Here is a 12,860-nt window from a genome sequence, read left to right on the forward strand (position 1 = left end):
AGGCAACACATAACAATAATCATTCGATTGCTCTTGGTTTCAAGTTAAGCCCATTAAAGTGCTTAAGTAAATAAAAGTGTTTCAAAAACAGCGTTTTTGAACCGGAGTTCTGCTCGCGGTGGGAACTCCGCCGAACAAGGTCATTTTTTATAGCAAAAATGATCGACTGGTCACTGACAAGTAAAAGGGTGTTATTGGTAGATGTTAAGAACACTTACCGCTGAGGTAAAATGAGAGTATAAATGAATTGAGGGGAGAAAAATGCTTTGTTTTCCAACGCCGTTCTAAAGAAACAAGCTTACAGCCACAGCAGGAGTCGAGCCCACAGTCAGCTTTGCCGCGACGTGGAAGGAGCCAATCAGGAGAGGGACCTCACAACAGCTGACGTGGGTCATGTGACAGGGAGTAGTTAATATGGGTTACACTTTGTTGTGCTTTTATTACAGAGATATTATTATTATCATCACTATTATTATTAAGAACATGCAATTTCTATGTTTTGTTTATGTATTGGTTGATGCTTAAAAAAAAATTTTTTTTAGAAAAAAAAAAAAAAAGGAAATTAAATGCCGCCCCCTGCAGACTGCCGCCCTGTTCGGCCGCACATGTTGCACATATCAAGCTCCGCCACTGAATGGAAGAAGCACATGGTGTTGGACATGTTGGTGTAGCACAGATGATGAGAAATTTGTCCCCCTGGTGGCATCCATACCTAACAGACATGGCCAGATATTTGGTTAAAACTTGTACAGAGTGTACTCAGTTTGGCATTAAACCTACCCTGAAACCAATCCAAGGTCAATTTCCAATACCAACATGCCCTGGAAAAGAGATAATCATAGATTTCACAGATATGATTGACAGGGTAAAAGGCTACAGGTATCTCCTAGTGTGTGTAGATGCCTACACTGGATGGCCGGAGGCTTGGCCTGCGAAAAAAGAAGACAGCAAAACAGTCATCAAATGTCTGATCAATCATTACATTCCCCAACACGGGTTCCCGGAAAAAATCAGATCGGACAATGGGACACATTTTAAGAACAAAGATCTACAAGAGGTTGAAACCATGCTGGGACTGAAACACAAGTTTGGTTCAGTGTATCATCCTCAGTCCCAGGGAAAGGTGGAAAGGATGAATCAAACGCTAAAGGTCAAATTGGCTAAAATCTGTGCACAGACCAAATTAACTTGGTTAGAAGCTTTGCCCCTTGCTCTGATGTCCACACGGAGCTCAGTTAACAAAACCACAAGGTTCACTCCCTTTGAACTACAGACTGGATGGCCGTTTCCAGGACCTGCCACAAAACTACCTCTGACTGCTGACCTGACTGACTCCCTCGACTCAAGGTCATATTATAACCTGTTGCATAGTCTTGTCTCTCAGTTCTCGTTACAGGTTAAGGCTGATCGTACCACCACAGATGCCCCATCTCCACAACCTGGGACAGACTGGGTCCTGCTGAAAGTCACCAAAAGGAAGTGGACGGAACCGAGGTGGACCGGACCCTACAGGATCACAGAGAGGACGTCACACGCTGTCCGGCTGGACGGCAAAGGAGACTCCTGGTACCATTGGACCCAGTGTGCTGCAGCGGAGGAGCCACACCGTGCCCTGACCGAGGTCCAAGAGAACCTGTCACAGAGGGAGGAGCCTAACCTGGAAGAGAAGCAGCCGACATCTGCCTGACCAGAAAGAGGACCCAAGGACCAGGAAGAGAAGCAGCTGACATCTGCCTGACCGAAAAAAGAAAAAAAAAGGACCCAAAAACCAGGAAGAGAAGTAGCTGACTACAGTAGCGTGCCAAGCTACCAATTCTGCGGGACGAGGTAGCATGCCAAGCTACCATCACATCCTGCAGGACGAGAATCTTGACATCATCACCCCCTGCAGCTGCCTGGAGCCAGTGAAGGGACCTTAACAGGGGGAAGAAGTAACCACCCTATGAACATTCTACAAGGGTTCTATTTAACACCCTCATTCATTTTACAAGGGTTATATTTTATACCCTCTACTCATTTTATATTATTACTCATTTACCTGTTTAGTATTAGATATATGTTTACGCTCATTGCATTTCTAAAACTGAATGTACAGATTGATAACTATTGCCATCTCTCCTCCACCTGCTGACCCAATTATCCAGATGCCCTTGTTACTAGCCAATCCTAACATCTATTTGGGAGGGGAACCCTCTGATGATAGTGATGACTCTCATGATGAAGAAGATGTTGTTAGAGTGTGAGAATGTTCAGTGATTTATGTAACAATCCCTTCAACTGTTCATTTCTATGAGTTTTTTGATTGTGTTGTTTTTATTTTTATTTTTTGATCATTGATGTCCTAGGCATGCCCACTCTGTGCCAAAAGGCGTTCGTCCCAAAATGGGAGGACATGGGGGAATTTTCCCTATTTGACGTACGATAATTAGGGTTTTTCGCCCTCATACGGGTGTGCATGCGATCCATTCATGTTGTAACATGTTCAGTTAAGAATATGATCATGTTTTTTGTATTAGTTTACTGCTACAAATTTGAGAAGCTGTAGTCTGATTGATTGTTTGTATTGGTATTTTGTAACTTTGCTTATTAGATTCTTTTTGATGAAATTTGGTGTTGTTGTTTTGATTTCCTACATCTTTGTTGAACTCTTAAAAGAGTTCAAAAGGGGGATTGAAAATATATGTATCTACCTTATAAGCTTCTTTTATATTTACCTTATAAGCTTCTTTTTTATATTTACCTTTTAAGCTCATTTGTATTACTCTATGATATGTACACTTGCTCAGATACTCAAGGCCTCTACACAAAGATTTACAGCAGCATGTTCTGTTCTGCAACCTTGGAGGGAGTGAGCACATTCCAGCTCCTCTCGGTACCGGTGAAATATATCTTCATGTATCAGGATGCTCCTAGTAATCTCAAGGATGCATGTTCTCGTGATGAATTAACTGTCCACTAACAAGGCTGTTATTTTCACTTGTCATGATCATTGACGTATGTACATGGCAAACTGCGTATGTAACATTCCTGTAATCTTCAATAAAAATCAGCCGTTTTCAGCAGAACGGCGAGAGTCTGTCCGAAGCAACTGACAGGAGCAGATCGCGGGACCTGCTGTATGTTGCAAAGGCTCTCCCCCTCTCGAGCGGTGAAACAGTGACTGGACTCCTCTGATCATTTGTCTCCTCATTCTGCCAACTCAAAAGGTGTTTAACTCCATCTTCTCCGTACCCGTGCTTGGTCTAACAGAAGAAAGACCAACAGCAGTCATAAACAGAATTCTGATTACGTATGTCTCCATTATGTGTGTATGATTTTTGGTACAGCATTCCCAGTACAAACCATTTTAACTTAAATTGTAATTTCACCTTCAAGGTTCTTTCAATTTCTCCCTAACACCTTCCCAGAATGGTATGAATTTAGGGCAATCCAAAAGTATATGTGAAAAGTCTCCCACTAGCCCGCATTTTCTCCAACATAAATTTGAAACATTACTATTTAGACATGATAAGTGGAGTTTTTAAGCATGCATCTTCACCTTCCATTCAAATTCCCTCCAAGACGGACTATTAGTTAGTTTATGGCCTGCTTCAAGTGTTTCCTCCCATTCCTCATCTATTATCATTATGTTCACTTCCAGTTCCCATTTTTCTTTAATATCTATATTCTTAACAATCAAATCCTGTTGTAAAGCTTTATATATTTTGAAATCAGTCCTTTCTGACATGTCCTTTCTGTTTAACATAATCACTTCCTCCATATTAAGTTTATCCTTGCTTGAAACTTTGCCTTATTTTGAAATAACTACTCTGTCTGTCCTAAATAACATATTAAGCATGAAATTATGAATTATTGTGAAATTACACGCACAGGAAGTGCTTTTATTTTGTAGCATTTGCTTAGTCAGCTCCGTCAGCTCTCGAAGCTTCTCAGCAGACCGAGAAGAGCAAGGGTCGGAGGTCGCGCTTCTGTTCTGCATCTGCACTTGACAGTCACTGGTTCTGCACCACTGAGCTAAATGTAAGTAGCCACCATAAAAGTTGCTTAAATGTTTTAAATGTTTTTAAGACGGACATGGTGAGTAATGTTGGCCACGTAGCAAGCTAATATGCTAAGTCATTGCATGAGTTAGCTGTGTTATTAACTTTGTGTGCGACTAAAGTCCGTTTATTAAATGAAATGAGCAGCGCTATCTCATTATTAAAGGTTAGCATTACTTTAGATACTTTTTTATTAGACTTCTAGAGACTTATTCCCTCCATTTGTGTCCCCTCCATCGTAATTTTTTAAACGTGACGTTCTGAGAAAAAAATAAAAGCGGGAGCTCAGCGCCACCAAGTCAAACTTAAACGTCCACTTATTAAAAGTAAATGAGCAGTGGTCTCTTGTACAGCGATGAAAAAATCAGTCTGTGTTGTAAACTATTTTCCCCGTAGCACCCGTGCGATAGCTTTGCAAGCAGCCTGCTTTTTTTAACTGTAGAAGAGGATTGTGACCGCAAGAGATGAAGCGGTGCTGTATCTCGATGCTATGTTCCCTCCTTCCCTCCATTTTTGTCCCCTCCACAGTTTTTTTAAATAGTGCTCAGTTGCACATATCTTGAACCGCAGAACGCTGTTTCTATTAATTTCACCGTATTTTAGTGTTGTAATTTTGTCCTTACTGTACACTGTTACTCCAGATTCTTGAATGTTATGTTTTTAGCTTTGTGTGGATAAGTCAAATTACACTTGAATCTCCTCACACACACACACACACACACACACACACACACACACACACACACACACACACACACACACACACACACACACACACACACACACACACACACACACGCACATATAATTTAGATGATTAATGATTTAGCTTCATATATATAGTGGAGGACTGCCTAAATTTTGCAGACTAACACAGATCTACCTTGTGATTTACAATGTTTTCTGTACTGATTATGCTTCCTGGTGCAGATGTGTAAATGTAGAGCATCTGCGTTCCTATGAGCTGTCAGCCACACCGGGAAGCCTGTCTATGAATCTGCAGTCAGACTTCAATGATCCAACCCCACTCTGCACACAAGATTGATGGCATGCTGCTGTTGACCCCCAAGAGGTTCATACAAGTGAGACCACTGGTGAGTAATTCTCACAATCTGCATTTTTGATGGCACATCCTAAATAACATGACTATATGTATGTATGTATGTATACAGATTTGTCTTTTAAAACTGGTGAATATACAATTTACAGGTAATGCCTTCATACTATGAGTTTTAGAGCCACTGATGGAAAAAATATATAGAATTCTGAGAAAATACGTCATAAATCTGAGTTTAATCTCAGAGTTCTGACTGGTACCTAAAACAACAAAAAAAAAGGGAAATTGGGGAAGATTATGAGGGGGGATCAGAATTCTGACTTAAATCTTAAAATTCCGGCTTTTTTTTGTTTGTTTGTTTTGATTTTTTTTAACAAAAACAATTCCTAAATAGTTTTTTGTTTGTTTGGTTTTAGGTTCATGAAAAAAGTCAGAATTCTGACTTTAATCCCAGAATTTTGAAATTATCTGACTTTTTTCCTCAATTCTTTTCTTTTTCTTCAGTGACTCTAATACTCTTAGGCAATAAGGCAGTATTAGGGCCACTGAAGGAAACAATTGAATACTGAGATAAATGTCAGAATTCTGACTTCATTTATTTTCAGAATTTTTTCTTCTTCAGTGGCCCTAATACCCCTCCGTAATATGTAATGTTAAACACTTCAAATTAACTTTTGAATTCAGCAGTTTATCATTGGATTTAGATGCAGATATCACTGTCTTGGAAAATTGGTCAGAGCAATTTGGCATTAAGTTTGATTAGTAAACTTGACAGTATTTACCCTCTTAATCTTCTTAGGAATTACATGATGTCCACACAAGGCGTACCACTGTTCTCCATGCCCTTCCTGTCTATCTACGTGAGGAAACCTCTGGGTTTTTGAGGACATGTGTGGTAAGTCCCAGTATTGTAAATTTGAACAATTCATTCTATTTATTTATTTATGCATAAAGACAACACACATGAACATTTTGGAAAATGTGCCATTGTTTCAACTACAAACCTTTGGCAAGATGTTTAAGCCTCCCACACACGAGAGCAATCAGCTGAGCAAACGGCCTCGAAGGACTGTTTGCTCAGCAGATTGCTCGCTGTGTGCCTGATTTTCACTGAGTTTTCTGCCTCACAAGACGCTGAGGTGAATATCTGACCAGTTAGATATTTTCCGCCTCACAGGGGTAAAAACTCGCTGTGTGTGCACTACTGAGCTGCTGGCTGAGCTGAAATATTCTAGTGGCCAATCAAAGCACTTTCTCCGCTCACATGACCCCAAGATGTATTCAGATGCAGCCTCTTACCCTGTCTGCGTGTCTGAAAAATAAACAAAACGGTACCTTGTGGATCGATGGGCCCACTGTTTCCATTACCCTTTCGGAAGGATTCTGGGTCTTCCAGGTGCATCTCTTGGAGTAAATTGGCATAAACTCCTTGCCTGGTCAATCTTTCCAGCTACCGTACCCATATTTTCCTAACCTTGAAATGCCGGTGGCGGCGACGTTTCATCAACAAAAAAGGATAGGCATTTCCTCCGTTTCCAGCTCTGTCTCTGTGTTGTTTCTTTTCTGACATGCAGACAGGGGGCTGCCATCTTGGGGTCATGTGAGCGGAGAACGTGCTTTGGTTGGCCACTAGAATATTTCAGCTCAACCAGCAGCTCGGTAATGCGCACACGGCGAGTTTTTACCCCTGTGAGGCGGAAAATATCTTAACTGGTCAGATATTCACCTCAGCGTCTCGTGAGGCGGAAAACTCTTGTGAAAATCAGGCGCACATGGCGAGGTATCTGCTGAGCAAGCGGTCATTCGAGACCGTTTGCTCAGCAGATGGCCCTCATGTGTGGCAGGCTTTAAGGCACTGAGAAAAATCAACAATCACTGCAAAGAATTCAAGCAGCTTTCATTAGCATAACACTGGCACACACTGGAGCCATCTCACTTTATTCGTAAATGAGAGCACAAAGCAACAGAATGAACGGGAGTAGGGCTGGGCGATATGGCCTAAAATCAATATCACCATATATTGAAGATCTCACCTCGATAACGATAAGTAGACGATAACTACAGGAATGCGTAGCAACAATATTTGTCCACTAGATGGAGCTGTCTCTTGTATTACATTGACTAAAATTTTACATGACTCAAGGTGCTACAGCTTATTAAAGGGACATAAATGTGGCCAACTTACACATCTTTTCATTTTTTTATTATCAAATTTATTGACATGGGAAAAATTATCTGGATGAGAGACAAGAACTTGGATAACGATAAATCTTTGACATGTTGCCCAGCCCTAAACAGGAGTCTATCAGACTGCATTTATTGTTATTTACATGACAATCTACTGAAATAAAAATGGCCACAGTCAGAGTTTCAGTTCAAATGTGATTAGTGTTTGATCTCCCTTTCATTTTTGTAAGGATGATACCAATGAGCCGGACCTCAGGGATGCAGCAGCTGTCCTCCTGACAACCATCACCGATGATGCCGAGAGTCCAGTTACGTACGACCCAGTGAGAATCTCTGTTATCCTAGAGGGTGATGTGATTGTCAACCTCTCCAGCCTTCCTGATGCCTTCCTGGTAATGTTCGGCCTCATCTATGCCTTACATCTAGATTATCCGAAGGGACTGACCAACACATTTGAGTTCACGCAGAAAATCTTACTTGGTCTTGATGAGTCTAAACTATCACCCAAGCTGCAGAGTCAAAAATGACCTGATGTTACATGTGTAACTCAAAATCTGAAAGAGTGGTGGATTCAGATGGCTCACTCTGTTAGAGCATTGTCCACATCCACAATGTAATTTACTATTTGTCTGCTGTTTAATTGTTGATGTTAAAGTAACACACCACCATTTGGGCAAATATGTTCATTTTCCACTTCTCCTTGAGTTAACCCTCCCACTGTCCTAATGGGTAGGACCCCGCGAGGAAAGTTGACCATTGAGCAGGGTTGATGGTTCATCCCTTGGGTACATGTGGCAGGGGTGAGGAGTGAGCACCACCTCCCCCCTGCCACATGGACCTCAAGGGATAAACCATCAACCCTGCTCAATGGTCAACTTTCCTCGCGGGGTCACCCATAAAGACAGTGGGAGAAACAGTTGAGTTTTACCTTTTCTCTGTTCGTCCAGCCGTTCTGAGTCTGGCAACTCTCATTTGTGACTTTAGTTTAGCGTGAATAATTGAATCGGATTAGCCTATGGGCTAATCCGATTCAATACTCAACTGGTTTTATGCCAAATGGCATTAAGTACTCACTGTCTTACTTGATAGTGGTTAGTGTAATTCATATTTTGTTAATGTTGAATTGATGTGCATCCTGATGTTGCTTTAAACCACCTACTCAAAGAAACACTACACACTGCTGTTGTCCAGTTTTCAAAAGTGTGCGTTTGTAATTCTTTCTTTCAAATTTTGTTTTATTTTCTGTTTGAGTTGGCTTAATCTGTAACTTTAATTTGATCATAATTTGAAAATATATTTAATATAAACTCCAAATATTTAAGTTTATTTATGGTCTGATATACTCAAATATCTGAGTTTATAAACTCAGAAAATATGAGGCAACTGATTGCCTTACATTTTTTGAGTTCTGCCTACTTATTCGGGTTTACAGTGTACGAACTGTAAAGATTTTGTGGTGTCAGAGTTCACCTAACAGTTCAAGTGTTCATTTTTTTGCTTTGTGTGTTCACAGGGCATGCTCAGTTGAAGTTTCCATCTCTGCGCGTTCAAGATGTAAGAAAAATAACACGAAAGAAATGCAACAATGAAAACTTCAAAAAGGCATCAACAACCAAGCAAGTGGATCCATAAAATGGACTGATTTTTTTAAAGGCATTTTTAAAAAGTCTTTCAAAATGGACAGAATTAACGGGTTAAACATGTTCAGAACAGTTTGCGTTCTCATCTTTGATTAATCCTGGTAAACAGGTCTGTTTTTGTTCTGTTCTAATTCTCTCTGTTTAATAAATTTAAACAAAATGACTTAGCAATTTTATTTAATTTTTTTTCTCTGCATAAAGACGAAGTATCAGTAAATAGTGGAAATTAAATGTATTGGTAGTAAGCAAATAGCAGATGTTAAATGTTACTTGCAGCATGTGTTTATCGAAAAAATAGAGATACTTAAATGTACTAAAAGAATATTACGTCAAGTTTACTGTAAAGTGTACTTTCAAAACTGTAAGTATACTCAATTATATAAGAAGTACACTACAAGTAAACATATATTATTACTTTAAGTATAATTTTAAGTATACATTCAAAGAGAAAAGTATACTCAATTATTTCAGAAGTACACTACAAGTAAACTTATAATGTTACTTAAAGTTTATTTTTAAGTATACTTTCAAGGGCAAAAGTTTACTCAATTTTATTAGAAGTAAACTTATACTGTTACTTTTAAGTATACTTTCAATGAGAAAAGTATACTCAACTATATCAGGAGTACACTACAAGTAAACTTATATTGTTACTTTTAAGTATACTTCCAAGGAGAAAAGTATACTCAATTATATCAGAAGTACACTACAAGTAAACTTATAAGTATACTTTCAAGGAGAAAAGTATACTCAACTATATCAGGAGTACACTACAAGTAAACTTATATTGTTACTTTTAAGTATACTTCCAAGGAGAAAAGTATACTCAATTATATCAGAAGTACACTACAAGTAAACTTATAAGTATACTTTCAAGGAGAAAAGTATACTCAATTATATCTGAAGTACACTCCAAGTACACTTGTGAGGTTACTTTAAGTATACTTTCAAAGAGAAAAGTATACTCAATTATATCAGAAATACACTACAAATAAACTTAAATTATTACTTTGAAGTATACTTGTAGTATACTTCAAGTATACTTTTAGCGGCCCAATTTAGTCCCAAGGAGTATACTTCTAAGTAAACTTTAAGAACAAGTATGCAAATAAACTTCTGTACACTTAAGTATACTTGAAATTAGATACTTAAAGTATACTTCTTTTTCGTAAGGGATACTTACCTGATTTTTTTTGCGTTGTCAGTAGATAAAATTAGGCAAAAATGCGTCTTAGTTGTTTGTGGATGTTTGCTAATGAGCTGCCATCAGCTTCAAACGCTGCTGTGTATCCGGTGATCGGCCGTCAGCGCATGCTCCCAGAGTGGGCTTTATATTTAGAACATAATGACCTGCCTGGAACATCAGCATTTGTTCTCTGGGAGGCAGGAAAGGAGTGATGAGAGGTAAAATAATCTCTTTCTCATCACATCAGAAAAAAACAGAAAACAAATGTATTCAGGAGTTAGAGGAAATCATTAAGTCTTTAGAGCATGGGTGTCAAACACACGGCTCGCGGGCCGCATCCGGCCCGCAAACAGGTAAAGTCCGGCCCGCGAAATGGTTGTATAAACTTTATTTTCATACTTTACAATGTAGAGTGAAAATAAACTCTAATTTTTCAATTAAAAACCTGCTGTTCCCAATACGTTCACTAGATGGTGTAATAGGCATTGTGTTAAGCAAGCAAGCCGTTTATCCTCGGCCAGAGCAAGTACGTCAACCAAGTGCAACAGGTGTTTTGACGAGCTACTTTGTTTTGCCTCCGTAGTCTAATCCGGCGTCTACATTTTGTGCTTCAGCCCAAGATGTCTCTGTCAAACAGGAGAAAAGTGGACACGGAGTGCAGGTTGTTCCAAGAAAAATGGACATCCGCCTATTTTTTCATGGAAGTGAACGGAAAAGCTGTGTGTTTGGTGTGTTCACAGCATGTTGCGGTGCTGAAAGAATATAATCTCCGTTGCCATTACGTGAGTCTTAATGCCAAAAAATATGACAAATTTGAAGGACAGCGGAGAAGAGAGAAAGTGAACGAACTGTTGGCCAGACTGAAGAAACAGCAGTCTGCGTTAACTCACAGCCGAGATATCAGTGATGCTGCAGTGAAAGCTAGCTACCTGATTGCTAATGAAATAGCAGTGACTTCAAAACCATTTGGTGAGGGGGAATTTGTAAAAACGTGCATGATGTAGACAGCGGAGATTGTGTGCCCTGAAAAGCGCCAAGCTTTTGCAAATAGCCTGACCAGAAACACAATTCCAGACATGATTTCTGATATTTCAGTGGACTTGGACAGCTAAATGAAGGAAAAAGAAAAGTCCTTTATTGCTTTTTCAGTTGCTATTGATGAAAGCACGGACATTACAGATGTTGCTCAACTGGCGATTTTCATTCGCGGAGTTGATGACACGTTGACAGTCACGAGGAGTTTGTTGAGCTGGTGCCCATGACGGATACAACAACAGCAGCTGATAGTTTCACCGCACTCGTTGGAGCGCTGGACAGGGTCAGAGTGCAATTGTTCCGCGCTGTAAGCCCCGCTACAGATGGTGCGCCCTCAATGACTGGGAGAAAAGCAGGTTTTAATTTACCGGTCTGGCCCACTTGAAACTAGATTTTCCTCAATGTGGCCCCTGAGCTAAAATGAGTTTGACACCCCTGCTTTAGAGGCATCCACAGAAGAAGAGTTACTGAGCAAATTACGTAAAGCTAAATTAGAACTTCATGGAATTATTGACAAAAAGACACAATTTTTAGCTCAAAGACTACGAATAGAAAACTTTGAAAATAGTTATAAATCAGGTAAATTTTTAGCTAGCCAGTTAAAAATAAATAAAGAGAAAACTACCATATCTGCTGTTAAAGACTCAACCGGGAATATAGTTTATGACCCTGAAAAAATAAACAACACTTTCAGAGACTTTTACCAAACTTTGTACTCGGCACAGATAAACCCATCAGATAACGATATCGATGAGTTCCTTGACAGGATAACACTTCCTAAATTATCAGACAGCCAAGTTACAGTCCTGGACTCGCCACTAACATCAGCGGAGCTCCAGGAAGCCCTTAAATCCATGCCTAATAGGAAAGCTCCAGGTCCAGACGGGTTCCCAGTAGAGTTCTACAAAGAATTCTGGATCATTCTGGCTCCAACATTTTTCAGAATGGTGAGGGAAATCGAAGAGAGCGGCAGATTACAGCCAAACATGAACTCAGCCAATATTAGTCTCTTGTTGAAACCAGGCAAAGACCCTGCATTTCCTACCAGCTATCGCCCAATTTCCCTTATTAATGTTGATCTCAAAATAATTTGTAAAGCCCTGGCAAAAAGATTAGAAACGGTAACCCCCTTCATAATACACCCTGACCAAACTGGTTTCATCAAGGGTAGACAGTCATCCACTAATTCACGTAGATTACTTAATTTGATAGATTTATCTTACAGTAGAAACATAGAAACTAGTATATTATCTCTAGACGCAGAAAAGGATTTTGATAGAGTTAACTGGAAGTTCTTATTTGCAACTTTACATAAATTTAGTTTTGGGAACTTCTTCATAAACTGGTTACAAACATTATACAGTTCACCAACAGCACGTGTCAGGACGAACGACCAAATATCTGCTAGCTTCTGTCTTCAGAGGGGGACCAGGCAGGGATGCCCACTCTCCCCCTCACTATTTGCTATCTTTATTGAACCACTAGCAGCAGCAATTAGGCAAACAACATGTATTAAAGGGATAAAGTGTAAGAAAATAGAACATAAGATCAGTCTTTATGCAGATGATGTTTTACTCTTTCTCCAGAATTCTCAATCCTCTCTCTCTCTCATTCAATAGAACTGATAAACTCTTTTTCAAGTGTTTCAGATTACTCTATAAACTGCTTAAAATCCACAGTTCTACCAATTAATTTCTCTTTTGTCAATTTGCTTA

Source organism: Nothobranchius furzeri, chromosome 4 (genome assembly GCF_043380555.1).
Source record: "Nothobranchius furzeri strain GRZ-AD chromosome 4, NfurGRZ-RIMD1, whole genome shotgun sequence".
Taxonomy (NCBI): Eukaryota; Metazoa; Chordata; class Actinopteri; order Cyprinodontiformes; family Nothobranchiidae; genus Nothobranchius; species Nothobranchius furzeri.